Here is a 14052-nt window from a genome sequence, read left to right on the forward strand (position 1 = left end):
CCTTCACCATTTCTTGCTATAGTGTTAAATCATGCCCATTTATATGGGCATTATGTACCCACTGTACCAATGAATGGGTGAAGGTAGTTGCCTGGGGAGGGTGGTTAGGCCTACTGGGTGGGTAGCGGGAGACGTTGGGTTAAGCCCTTAATTACTATAGTAGTTACTAACCACTAAGGTGATTAAGGGGTTAGGGGACATTAGATTGTATTTTGTTATTCTCCTGTATTGTTTGTAGTACCGGAGGGCATGGACGGTATGAGGATGAGGATGAGGACGGCCTTCATCGTGGCAGCCTGGCGAGGGTGAGTGCAAGATTTATTTACTTTATTTATGCTGATGAATGTTATATTTTAAATGGTCAAATGCACTATTATTCATATGGGGATAATAGTAATTGTGCCCATTATTGTACTGTGTGTGTTAGGGGGGATTTTTGGGGGTTACATCAGAGTAAATCAGGGAAACGGATTTGGGCAGATTCGCCCATCTCTATTTAGGCCTACAAATATTATTACGTATTCGATCTCTGAATTATATGATTTGTTTGAGACAAAGACTATGGCAAGCAATTGCAAAAAAGTGGCAGCCAAGTGGAGCAAGGACTACTCAGAAATAATAGAGTTTGAATCTTTTCTGGTAGAATTGGCTAGAGCCAGGAAAATAATAATATCAAAGACATGGAGGGAATTACAATTTAAATTACTTCACAGAGCAGGGGTGTGCAAACTTTTGCTCCTGCGCCCCCCTGCCTCATGTCCCCCGGTGCTCGCGCCCCCCCCTTTGCTCAGTGCGGCGTTAAATGACGTGCGGGGGTCATTAGTAGAATTTTTGCGGGGGGCGGGTATTGGGGTATATAAGATATGTTCCCTCTAAGGTATGTGGTGAACAGGGTGAGATAAGGTAAATGTGACAAATAGTTGTGTCTGTGAGGTGAGTGGAACAGGTAATAGTAGTCCCCTGAAAACAGCTTATCACAGCATGTAATTGTATATTACCTGCAAATGCCCTAACTCACTGACGTCCACAGTCTAATCCCCAGTGCATTTAGAGGTGCTAAGGGACGTATATAGTAAATATGATATTTGAGAGATCAGAACTCTCCAAATTAAAGCAGTTAGAACTCTCCCATCTCATACTTAAAAATTAAAGTAAAGAGGCATCATATCAGTATTATAAGGAATGTAACAAAAATTGCAAAAGGGCAATCAAATTAGCAAAATGGATAATGAAAAAAGGATTGCAATAGAAAGTAAGATCAACCCGAAAAAGTTCTTTAAGTACCTTAATAACAAAAATTCGAAAAGAAAATATAGGCCCTTACAGCTCGATTAATGTAACCTCCTACTGTCCGGCCTTCCTGCCGCTCACCTGTCTCCCCTACAATCTATCCTAAACGCTGCTGCCAGAATCACTCTATTTTTTCCTAAATCTGTCTCAGCATCTCCCTTGCTGAAATCCCTCTCCTGGCTTCCGATCAAATCCCGCATCTCACACTCAATTCTCCTCCTCACTTTTAAAGCTTTACACTCTTCTGCCCCTCCTTACATCTCAGCCCTAATTTTTCGCTATGTACCATCCCGACTATTGCGTTCCGCTCAAGGATGTCTTCTCTCTCTCCCCCTTTTGTATCTAAAGCCCTCTCCCACCTTAAACCTTTCTCACTGACTGCCCCACACCTCTGGAATGCCCTTCCCCTCAATATCCGACTAGCACCCTCTCTATCCACCTTTAAAACGCACCTTAAAACACACCTGCTTAACGAAGCATATGAGTAGCTCCGTGGCTGATACTATACACCTCATACTTAAATCCTGGCCCCTTGCAGATGCACTTACCAGAACACCCTCCTACTGTCTCTGTACGTTCTTCCTACCTACCAATTAGATTGTAAGCTCTTCGGAGCAGGGACTCCTCTTCCAAAATGTTACTTTTATGTCTGAAGCACTTATTCCCATGATCTATTATTTGTATTATTTGTTATTTATATGATTGCCACGTGTATTACTACTGTGAAGTGCTCTGCACATTAATGGCGCTATATAAATAAAGACATACATACATACATACAAATGGTTCTGCCACTTTACATGTCCCTTGGAATCAATAGGTGAGCCACATTCTTTCTGTGAATAGCAGATCATGAAGGGAGGTTTTACATATTCCTTTTTTTTAATGTTTGTTGTCCATTGCTCTTTTATACAATTTCTTGCATATTTGTTTTACGGGACATTTATACTCCCAGCTTTAAGGGCCTTGCCAAAAAAAAAAAGTTATGGCCCAAAAGAACAAAAATAACTCTACTGAACCGGATATGAAGGAAAATAATGAGTTTTCATTAAACTCATGGAATCTGGATAATTTACATCCCTGCTTGGGGAGAACTCTGCAATTATACTTAGTGGTCTCCAAAAAATGGTTCACTTTTTATCCTGTACAGTGCATAGGCTCTCATGTCACAACTTTTTTTCCAGATGGTAACTCATGATTTGCAGGCTCTATGCAATGAAAAGCCAAGACTGTAAGAATATTACTTTTAAAGAAAAATAAGCCCTTACGTCACTGATGTAGAAAAGGGAAAAGTGATAACGCAAGCAGATAAGGGTGGAAGAAGAGTGATACAAAATAATGGGGTGAGTATATTAAGGAAGGTTTTAGACTGCTAGAGGACACTAGGAAGAGATAAATAAAAACCTCACGAGTGATTTTATTAAAGAACTCTAAGAATTACTGAGCAATGCAAACAAAAATACCACTTGTGGGGCATTTGCATGTGTCAGACAGGTCTGCAACCCTGTCTTTCCCCATTATTGCCTTGGCAAACAGTGCTTTCACTGCAGCCAGGGGTTCTGGGTAATGACATGCAAATGAATACAGTGTGTCACTCTTTACTTCTCATCCATTTTAACATGGAGCCCTTATGTCTGCCGTATTACACAGCTGTCATCACAGCCTGGGTTAAAGAAGTGCATAGTGCATAGCAATGCAAGAGATACATCTCTTATTACCAAATCAGAATTAGATTGTCTATTTACTGCAACTCTGGTTTTAGGCCTGTTTTATCACTTCTCAAGATAATGGGGAAAGACAGGTTGCAGACCTGTCTGACACATGCGAATGTGATCACAAGTGATATTTTTTATTTGCTAAGATCTTAATGAAACTTTTTACAGACAGGAGATATGATGTAGACCTGATTGATTCAGCTTGTAAAAGAGTAGTATGTCTCACTAGAAACTCACTATTGAATAAGAAGACTATAGGTTAAAGGGATCTTTAAGACACATTACCATTCATAACTAGATACAATGAATCAGCATATACGAAATGAAGAGAAAACTGCATTGACATATTTTAAAAGGAGATTCAGTATTGAATACAGCCTTACCAAATAATCCAAGAAAGAATATACATCCTTAAAACTTATGGGCCCCCACAGTCTTAAAAAGCAAAGAAGAACGTGGTAACGTAAACAAGTTTGCTAGCTTCCAAATAAACCTTTTGGCTGCTTTATGCAGACATCACATATTCAATACCCTCAACTTACTGTACTAGACCAGTGGTTTCCAACCTTTTTTTGGTTAAGGAACCCTAAATGAAATTCTGAGGAACCTCCAACCATCTATAATACTAACTCTGTGATCAGATTCATTGTAAATTCTTCTGTATTTGATACAATTCTAAAATGACCAGAAATTTGCAGGGAACCCTTTAGGGATGCCCGAGGAACCCAAGCGTTCCTAGGAACCCTGGTTGAAGAACACTGTACTAGTCTCCAGCAATCAAAACAGAGGGTCAGAAGTACATCTCTAATTCCTATTAGGATTCAACACCAAGGATAGTTCTTCATGGGAAATGGATGGCTTTGAATTGAAAAGGCTGAAAAATGTAAGTTTTGTTAGGCCAAATAGATTTTTATGGCATTTTTGGGGGCCTGCGAAGATCTTAAAGACTTGTTGTATTTGTGTTTGTTTATTTTACCCTTTGTATTATCATAGTGGTACAATGGTGGTACAGTGTGGTACAATGGGGGTACAGAGTTATGTATATTACATAACCGGAATGACCTACTGGATGACCTACCAAATAAGGACAAACAAGCGATACATTAGGTAATGGAGGGCCATGCTCATGAGAGCTTAAAATCAAGAAGAATGATATTCAATTACAAAGCCATTGGGGTCCATACGCTGGACTATAATGCAAAATGTCCAGATGGGTATGAAGACCCTGAAACATTGGACAGGGGTGGGGGGATGATCTATTTGTCAGTGTGTTAAACGTTTTACCTTTTGAGTAAAATCTTTGGTGCCTTTTAGGAAAATAATGCCCTGATTTATAAAGCATAGGAAGCTCAATTGCACCAGAGGAGTCATCGTTATGTTGTACTTTATGATGAATTATATGTTAAGAGAATGATGTAGTATCAGAGTTTTATTTGGTTGTGGGAGGTTGTAGAAGGGCAGTAAGAAGTAGGGTGGGGTTAGGTCTCACAGAGAGGTAGGGTATTTAACCCCTCGTATTCATATTGGTGTTAGGCATACCCACAGGGCGAAATTAAAATGATTGCTGCCATTTCAATACATTGAGCAAACACAGGTTTGCTAGTAAAAAATAAATAAAAGGTAAAAACGCAGAAAAGTAACTTTAAAAAAAAAATTGAAAAGTAGAAAACATGGCAATACTTTAGTGTCTTATTTCTGTGAATTGCTGTTTTACGTTGTCTCCATGTATCAACTTTTAAGAAATCCTTTTAGGGCTGAAAATGTATTTGCAGAGCGAGATTCCCTCTTGTGGTATTCTGCCAGGACCAAAGAGAATTTTGGCATCAAAACAGGTGTCAAACCTGGCAGGGTACCCATCCACAATATCCTCCATTCATTCATTTATAAATAAGTAGGTGCAGTTCTTCAAGGGTTAAATCCTATCTGGCCACAATATATTTGCAGAGTGTGATACCCTCTATAAATTCCAGTTGTATTGATGCCAGTCCTAAAAAGGATTTTGGAATTACGGTTGCCAAATCAGACAAGGGTATCAATATAAAAATATCCATGAGTTTATAGATAAAGCAGATCATGACTGTATTTTATAATATATATTATATATATATTATATATTATATATATATATATGTCTTAATCTTGGTTCTGTGGTTCTGTATTCCTATGTTTGCTATTTATGTTACTTGGGATATTTGATGGATGCCCCTATCCTCCTCCCATCCCGTTTTTCTTACTTTATAAACCTTTTCCTTTTTTTTTTTTTTTTTTAATTCTCAATTGTTTTTAGAAGTAGCTGTATTTTTTAAGGGGTAAACCTTTCCCGCATAAAGGGTAAATCATTTGTGCACCCCTTTTGATTCTGAAGTTGCTACCTTGTTTTGTTGGAAGCGGGCAAGCTGCCCAACCCTAGTTAGAGTGCTCCTGTGTTTAGTTATTGTTCAGTTGAGCAGGGTTTTGTTTTGTATTTGTTTTCAAAGTGTTGCAGTCCCAGTGCCTGGGACTGAATAAATCAGACAGAAGCCTGCTTAAAGGAACATTGCATTCCGTTTCATCGATTTTCTAACCCTAAAAGACTGTGTTCTATTGGGCCCGGACAAACGGCCGAGCCCCCAGAGGTAGCTGTTTGTCACAATATATATATACAGTGGTGTGAAAAAGAAAGTATACCCTCTTTGAATTCTATGGTTTTACTTATCAGGACATAATAACAATCATCTGTTCCTTAGCAGGTCTTATAATTAGGTAAATACAACCTCAGATGAACAACAACACATGACATAGTACACCGTGTCATGATTTATTTAAGAAAAATAAAGCCAAAATGGAGAAGACATGTGTGAAAAACTAAGTATACCTTATGGTAGAAAGGGGGGTGTGTGATAGACAGCACTCTGACACAATCCAAAAAATAGTACCAGCACTCTCTGTCTCACAGCTACAGATATAAGCGAATACCAGTGTAGGGAATATGAATAATTTAATGACACTAATAATAAACTGAAAATATAGCAACAATAGCCAATATGCCAATGCAAGATTAAATATCACCACAGAGGAAATAAAAATATAGGGGGTAGAGGGGAAAGAAGGAGAAGGGGGAAAAAACACAAAAGAAAAGCAAAAAATCACAAAAATGGAAAAAGGAAAGCAAACTAGGGGGGCGACGTTACGAGGGGTGACCTCGTAATCTGGCCCATTCCCCCTAGTCCCAAAGGGTCCCAGAGGTACTTCCCTAAGCCTTCCCTCCCCACTGTCAAATGATCCCACACTCAGCTAATGATATAAATCTAAAGTCTAAAGAGGGCAAATCACATAAGCAGATATCAAATATCAACCACTGAATGTAGATACAAGAATATTGTGAAAGACACAGAACATATGCAGATATCAGATATCAATCAGTGAACAAGTATAAGCAAACCCTCTTCCTGGTGCCCAAGAACTCGACAAGGCGAAACGTCGCCCCCCTAGTTTGCTTTCCTTTTTCCATTTTTGTGATTTTTTGCTTTTCTTTTGTGTTTTTTTCCCCTTCTCCTTCTTTCCCCTCTACCCCCTATATTTTTATTTCCTCTGTGGTGATATTTAATCTTGCATTGGCATATTGGCTATTGTTGCTATATTTTCAGTTTATTATTAGTGTCATTAAATTATTCATATTCCCTACACTGGTATTCGCTTATATCTGTAGCTGTGAGACAGAGAGTGCTGGTACTATTTTTTGGATTGTAAGTATACCTTATGATTCAATAGCTTGTTGAACCACCTTTAGCAGCAATAACTTGAAGTAATCGGTTTCTGTATGACTTTATCAGTCTCTCACATCGTTGTGGAGGAATTTTGGCCCACTCTTCTTTGCAACGTTGCTTCAGTTCATGGAGGTTTAAGGGCATTTGTTAATGCACCATCTTAAGGTCCAGCCACAGCATTTCAATCGGGTTGAGGTCTGGACTTTGACTGGGCCACTGCAACACCTTGATTCTTTTCTTTTTCAGCCATTCTGTTGTAGATTTGCTGGTGTACTTGGTGTAACGGATTTTTTGGCTAAGGCTGACCCACCCAATCTCATATTGGCCCCTGCGGTCTAACCAGTCCCCATTACATGGTCGTGTCTGGTGGTGCACCTGTTGGCAACAGGACTCCTGAGTCTCCTGCATGATGTTGTGTGGGGATGTCAACCCAGACAGGCAGCTGAGGTAGCGTGTATGAGTCCTACCTACATACAGTGCAGCGCCTCCACCTCATCGGGATCTCTGCATCCGCAGGGAGATGGTTCTGATGAGGAACTCCTTCTCGGTGGTGCCTTCCGCTGGAGAGTAACTTTAGTCTCACACAGTGGAGTTGATTCAGAACTGGACATCTTTATTGATTGGTGGTATGGGCCAGCTGCCCTCCACAGCCAGCAACTCAGCCGCTCATCTTGGCTGGTTCTTCCCTTTGAAAGGTAGGCACTGTTAATCAAGTGGAATCACCTCCTGTGCCAGATCCCTGGACACAGTGTAAGCCCAGCCAGCCGGCTGCTACTGGGCCCTCAATTAGTGCAGTGTCACTAGTTGCGTCACTAGTACACTTTGGCCTTCTGCTCTGCTCAACCTTGTAGACCACCTAAACTTGGACAGTGCTGTGCCTTATATACTGCACCGACACACTTTATTCGAGCAAATACCCGGTATGTACCTGGCAGATACCTGGAATGCGCCGCTCCTCACCTTTGACAAGCCCCGTTGCATTTGCCTTCCCAGCCTGGGTTCATGCCTGGCTGATGGGCGGCTGATCTGTTAAATGATAATGATTAGGATTTAATAGGCTGCAATGCTTCGCGTGTCTACCAGATGGCATAAATTCATGAATTGTAATGCAGTATATATATATATGTACTGTGCAGTATTGCAGCCAACGGGAATAAAATGCTTCAATCCCTGCCGGAAAATAACTCAATGCACTCGGGCAGAAAACAGTCACATACCTCAATACACCCGGGTATACCCGAATTCGTGGGACTAGCCGAGCTCGAATAAAGTGTGTCGCCAGTGTACCTCAGGAACCTGGCACATCTCTGATGTCACTAACGGTGGACTCAGAGCATGTTAACACTCCCCTTGGAAACATATGACACCTCACCAGGGTGTGAGGGCAAACCTCCATGATTGATGCTGGCAACCTTGTAACTTACCAGGCTTACTGCCAGCATGAGAGAAAACTGTAGGTCATTTAACAACATGGCTACATTGGGATCATTGTCCTGTTGCATGACCCAATTTCGGCCAAGCTTTAGCTGTTGCACAGATGGCCTCACATTTGACTCTAGAATACTCTGGTATACAGAGGAGTTCATGGTCGACTCAATGACTGCCAGGTTTCCAGGTCCTGTTGCTGCAAAACAAGCCCAAATCATCACTCCTCCACCATCGTGCTTGACAGTTGGTATGAGGTGTTTGTGCTGATATGCTGTGTTTGGTTTTCACCAAATGCGGCGCTGTGCATTATTGCCAAACATCTACATGTTGGTCTTGTCTGTCCAAAGGACATTGTTCCAGAAGTCTTGTGGTTTGTTCAGATGCAACTTTGAAAACTAAGCCGTGCTGCCATGGTCTTTTTAGAGAGAAAAGGATTTCTCCTGGCACCCCTTCCAAACAAACCATACTTGTTCAGTCTTTTTCTAATTGTGCTGTCATGAACTTTAACATTTAACATGCTAACTGAGGCCTGTAGAGTCTGAGATGTAACACTTGGGTTTTTGCAATTTCTCTGAGCATTGCACGGTCTGACCTTGGGGTGAATTTGCTGGGACGTCCACTCTGGGAAGATTGGCAACTGTTTTGAATGTTTTCCACTTTTGAATAATCTTTCTCACTGTAGAATGATGGACTTTAAATTGTTTTGAAATGGCCTTATAACCCTTCCCAGATTCATGGACGGCAACAATTGCTTCTCTAAGATCATTGCTGATGTCTTTCCTCCTTGGCATTGTGTTAACACACACCTGAATGCTCCAGACCAGCAAACTGCTAAAACTTTGGCTTTTATAGAGGTGGTCACACTTGCTGATGATCAATTAATCAAGGGCATTTGATTACCAGCATCTGTCTGCTACTTAGCATCTTCATTCCTATGGAAGCAGTAAGGGTGTACTTAGTTTTTCACACATAGCTTCTGCATTTTGGATTTATTTTTGTTAAATAAATCTTGACACGGTGTAATATGTCATGTGTTGTTGCTCATCTGAGGTTGTATTTACCTAATTTTAAGACCTGCTAAGTGTAACACATATTCCCCCTCCCCACCCCAATCGCAGATAGGGACCATGTGGGGAAATCTACCTATGTTACCAGGTGTATGTGCATTACCTGTCAGGCTCACAGGAGGCCTGAACCTCTACCCTGGGAGCCTGGGGTGTATCCTGAAACGTACTGCTTACAGCGCCTCCACCTGTGCAGGGATTCTAGTGTGTTGAATAACTCCTGACACAGGAACCACATACAGTAAGTACTTACACCAGGGTATGGATAAAACAGTTTACTATATGCATTTAATTATAACACATCACAATACATCAACAACAACAACACAGCAGTGTCACCCTTTAACCTAGCCTCACTGGGCCTCAACCCCACAGCATATACCCAAGTGTCCCAAGAGTCCCTAAAGTCCCACAACCCCACCCAAGTGTGAGACAGCGCTGCCCACTAGATGGGGTATAGTTGGTGCTCTAGGTGTATACCTGCCCGGGGCTCCTGCACCCGGGTACAGCAGAATAATGATGAGGATCCATCTGCGTCAAGCGCTGAATCCGCAGCAATGGCATCCTCTTCCAATTCTGAGGGTCTCCCTCTGAGTGATCTCACCGTCACATAGTCTCTTTCTTGAGTGAGGTAGGTCTGGTTCCAGACCACACTTGTCAGGGGCTCGCAGCACTGTAGCTGTGTCCCTGAACTTAGCAAACAAATAAAGGGGCAGGATCCCTACCTAGGGCCTGTCCCTGTAGCGACCACAATCTATGGTATGGCTCAGGGCCTATCTGGGGCCTAGGGGGGTAACCTGGCCTAGTGGCAGGGGCTACTGCTCCCTACACACACCCTTCCCTAACCTGCTCCCAGCTCTGACTGACATGTCCTTCCTGCAGCACGCAACAATGTATCTCTCTGCAGGGGAAGCTCTGCCACTCCATTGGCTGCTGTGGGTCAGGTGATTGGCATGCCCCTATGCATTTTTGGGGCTTATAGTCCTTGGCAGACCTCTTTTCTATTGGGGCCACGTGCGCGATCGCATCTGCGCATGCGCGACACTGTAATGGCCGCCCCGAGCTCTACCTGCGCCTGTGCGAACCTGTAATGGCTGCTGCTCTCTCTGGCACTCATGCGCAAAAACCCTTACTTGGCTGCTTGCCTTCAGCGCATGCGTGCGCAACTTAAAATGGCGGCCCCAGCTAACCGGATGCGCCGCGGAGCCTCTCCGAGCATCGGAACGCTCTCTGTTCTGGCCCCACCTTTGCGGACGGCCGGCGGGTCCGTCGCTGACTCTGGCGGCACACACGACCGCCCTCAAGGCAAGGAGGGGGGTCTCTGGGAGCCCAAGGGGACTGGGGCTACATAAGATTGTTATTATGTCCTGATATGTAAAACCATAAAATTCAAAGAGGGTGTACTTTCTTTTTCACACCACTGTATATAACATGTTTATGAATAGAATCAATAGGTATAACAGACAGGTAATAAGTAACCACATGATCCTTAGTACCAGGACCACCACATACTAAATACAACATAGTTTACGACATCCCAGTCACCCCAAGTGCTGTGCATGTCTGTGTGCTGTAGTCACTCTAATAGGCCTCCCAATCCTGGGTGATCAGACCATTCCGTTTGGTACTGCTATCTTGTTGGAGCTCGTGTATTGAAATGTAAGCTACAGGCCTGTACTTCTCAAAGATATGTAGTTTATCTGATCTCCTGTCTCCTCGTGAGAATCGAGAAGAATAGTTAGTGATAAATACGCTCCAGCGCTGGATCCGTATGATGCATGTTATACAAATAAATTCACATACTGGGACTAGTGAGGTTAATGAAGATACAAATTCCTTGTGGGAATCGTCCAGGTCCCATTATGCATGCTCTGGATCACAGCCTCACTTCCTCAGCTCTGTGCAGATCTGAATCTGTCACGGCTACCTCCAGAACTCAAGGCTAACTCCCTCTCATAGTCACTCCTCCTTCACCAGCTTTGTTACTGGCTTAGCATAGTCACATGTCCATAGAGAGGAACCTACTATGGGGCAGTGTTCTGGTGTTGCTGGGCAGACACAGGGGGTTACACTAGGACCAAACCTAAAACCTAACAATCTAAACACTTTCTAAAATACACACATCATTCCAAATGACATCTTGAAGACCCATTATTTCTGCAAGAGGTTTTTTCCCATCCAATTTTGAAATACATAGACTTTTTCCGCCCTCTTTGTTCAGAACACTTCTGCATTTCTAAAAGACACCTCCACCACCTTCCCTAGTACAATAGCTGAATAAGTGAATACAGTAGCTAACAGGTGATGCTAACTTTTAATGTATGTATCCTTTTTACAGTTATTCAACATCTAGCTGAAATATAGGAAATTAAAGCACACCGATTGGGTGATAATCTATATAGTATACCCCCTCGATTTCGTTTTACAACAAATACTTTTGCTTTGAACAAAACTACTACGTGTATTTACAGCCAGAATACTGTAGCTATAGACTTGAACATGGCCTTATTTATGCATGCCTATGACATTGAGCATATCCTTGACCATTTTCAAGACGATATTCTATTCTTTACTAGATACTGTATGTACATTGATTTAAAAAAAAAACAGAGGTTGTATTGGGCACCATTGTTTATCATAAACTAACTAACTAACTAACTAACTAACTAACTAACTAACTAACTAACTAACTAACCGCAATACCCTCCTCTGTGCCATTCCACCCCCCTTGTCTAAACAAATTTCTGCCCTATTCCCAGAGGTTAAGAGTTATCAGAATTAACACTGACCCCACTACCACTCTAAAACAATTAGAAGCTACCGGGAATGATTATTGGAAAATGGGTATAGTCCCCAAAAATGTATGCTACTATCAAATGGGCAACCTCTAGGACCCTCTGTGACCTCTTACGACAGCCACAAAGACATAAACGTTCTTCTCCAAAATGTCTTCTTTCTACCCCCTTTGTATCTAAAGCCCTCTCCCGCCTTAAACCATTCTCACTGACTGCATCACGCCTCTGGAATGCCCTTCCCCTCAATACCCATCTAGCACCCTCTCTATCCACCTTTAAGACCCACCTTAAGACATACTTGCTTAAAGAGGCATATGAATACCACTGTGGATAATACTGGACACATGATACATAAAGAGACAGGGGGTGCCCAATGCTACATCCCATTGACAAAATATATATAATGAAAAGTATAAAGTAAAATACTTCAATAATAATAATAATAATATGAAATACTTGGTTATTTGGTTAACCCTTTGGCCAAAGCGTCATAAGCCTGCATACCAACGTCAAGGTATAACCAAATTAATGCAGGTCCTACACTACACTACACTGTGAACCCTTCCTTTTACTTCTGTAAGAGGGGAAGAACCATTATAGGTCTTGTTCCTGCAGCAAATGAAATGACCTCCCAAGTTAAAAAGGTGAAGGAGTGAGCTCTGGGGGGGAGGTGCCACAGCCTCCAATTGACTGCTACCAGTCAGACATAGATTAACACACATTCCCAGCTAGCTCAAACTCCCACACCCACCACATGATGAATATATATTTATGTCAACCAGAGAGCTACTGAGCATGGCAATTGTATACAACAAGAGACAGGGGGTGCCCAATGCTACATCCCATTGACAAAACATATATAATGCTTTCATTTGCTGCAGGAACAAGACCTATAATGGTTCTTCTCCTCTTACAGAGGTAAAAGGAAGGGTTCACAGTGTAGTGTAGTGTAGGACCTGCATTAATTTGGTTATACCTTGACGTTGGTATGCAGGCTTATGACGCTTTGGCCAAAGGGTTAACCAAATAAGCAAGTATTTAATATTATTATTATTATTGAAGTATTTTACTTTATACTTTTCATTATATATGTTTTGTCAATGGAATGTAGCATTGGGCACCCCCTGTCTCTTGTTGTATACAATTGCCACGCTCAATTTATTTATTTATTTATAAAATATTTTACCAGGAAGTAATACATTGAGAGTTATCTCTCGTTTTCAAGTATGTCCTGGGCACAGAGTAAAACAAATAATACATGGTTACAAGTACAGTTACATAAATGAACAGGGTATACATTATATACAAGACATTGCGTACACAGTTAAAGAAAATATATATTATGAGCGTATGAAACAGTCACAGACCAGGTTAAAATGTGAGACAGCCTTAGATTTGAAAGAACTTAAACTGGTGGTGGATGTGAGAGTCTCTGGTAGGTTGTTCCAGTTTTGGGGTGCATGGAAGGAGAAGGAGGAACGTCCGGATACTTTGTTGAGCCTTGGGACCATGAATAGTCTTTTGGAGTCTGATCTCAGGTGATAAGTGCTGAGGAGCTTGTTCAGGTAGCTGGGTAGCTTGCCCATGAAGAATTTAAAGGCAAGGCAGGAAAGGTGAACTTTGCGCCTAGACTCTAGTGTTGACCAATCTAGTTCTTTGAGCATTTCGCAGTGATGTGTGTTGTAGTTGCATTGGAGAACAAAACGACAAATTGAATTGTAGAGGGTGTCAAGTTTGCTAAGGTGGGTTTGAGGAGCCGAGCCATATACTATGTCTCCATAGTCAATAATTGGCATTAGCATCTGCTGTGCGATACGCTTTCTGACCAGGAGACTTAGGGAGGATTTGTTCCTGTATAGAACCCCTAGTTTGGCATAGGTCTTGGTTGTCAGGGTATCAATGTGCATCCCGAATGTTAAGTGGGAGTCAAACCATAAGACCAGGTATTTAAAACTAGTGACAGGTGTTAGGGTGGTGTTAGCGTTGGTTCTAATCAGGAGCTCAGTCACTGGAA

This window comes from Ascaphus truei, chromosome 4 (genome assembly GCF_040206685.1).
Source record: "Ascaphus truei isolate aAscTru1 chromosome 4, aAscTru1.hap1, whole genome shotgun sequence".
NCBI classification, from domain to species: Eukaryota; Metazoa; Chordata; class Amphibia; order Anura; family Ascaphidae; genus Ascaphus; species Ascaphus truei.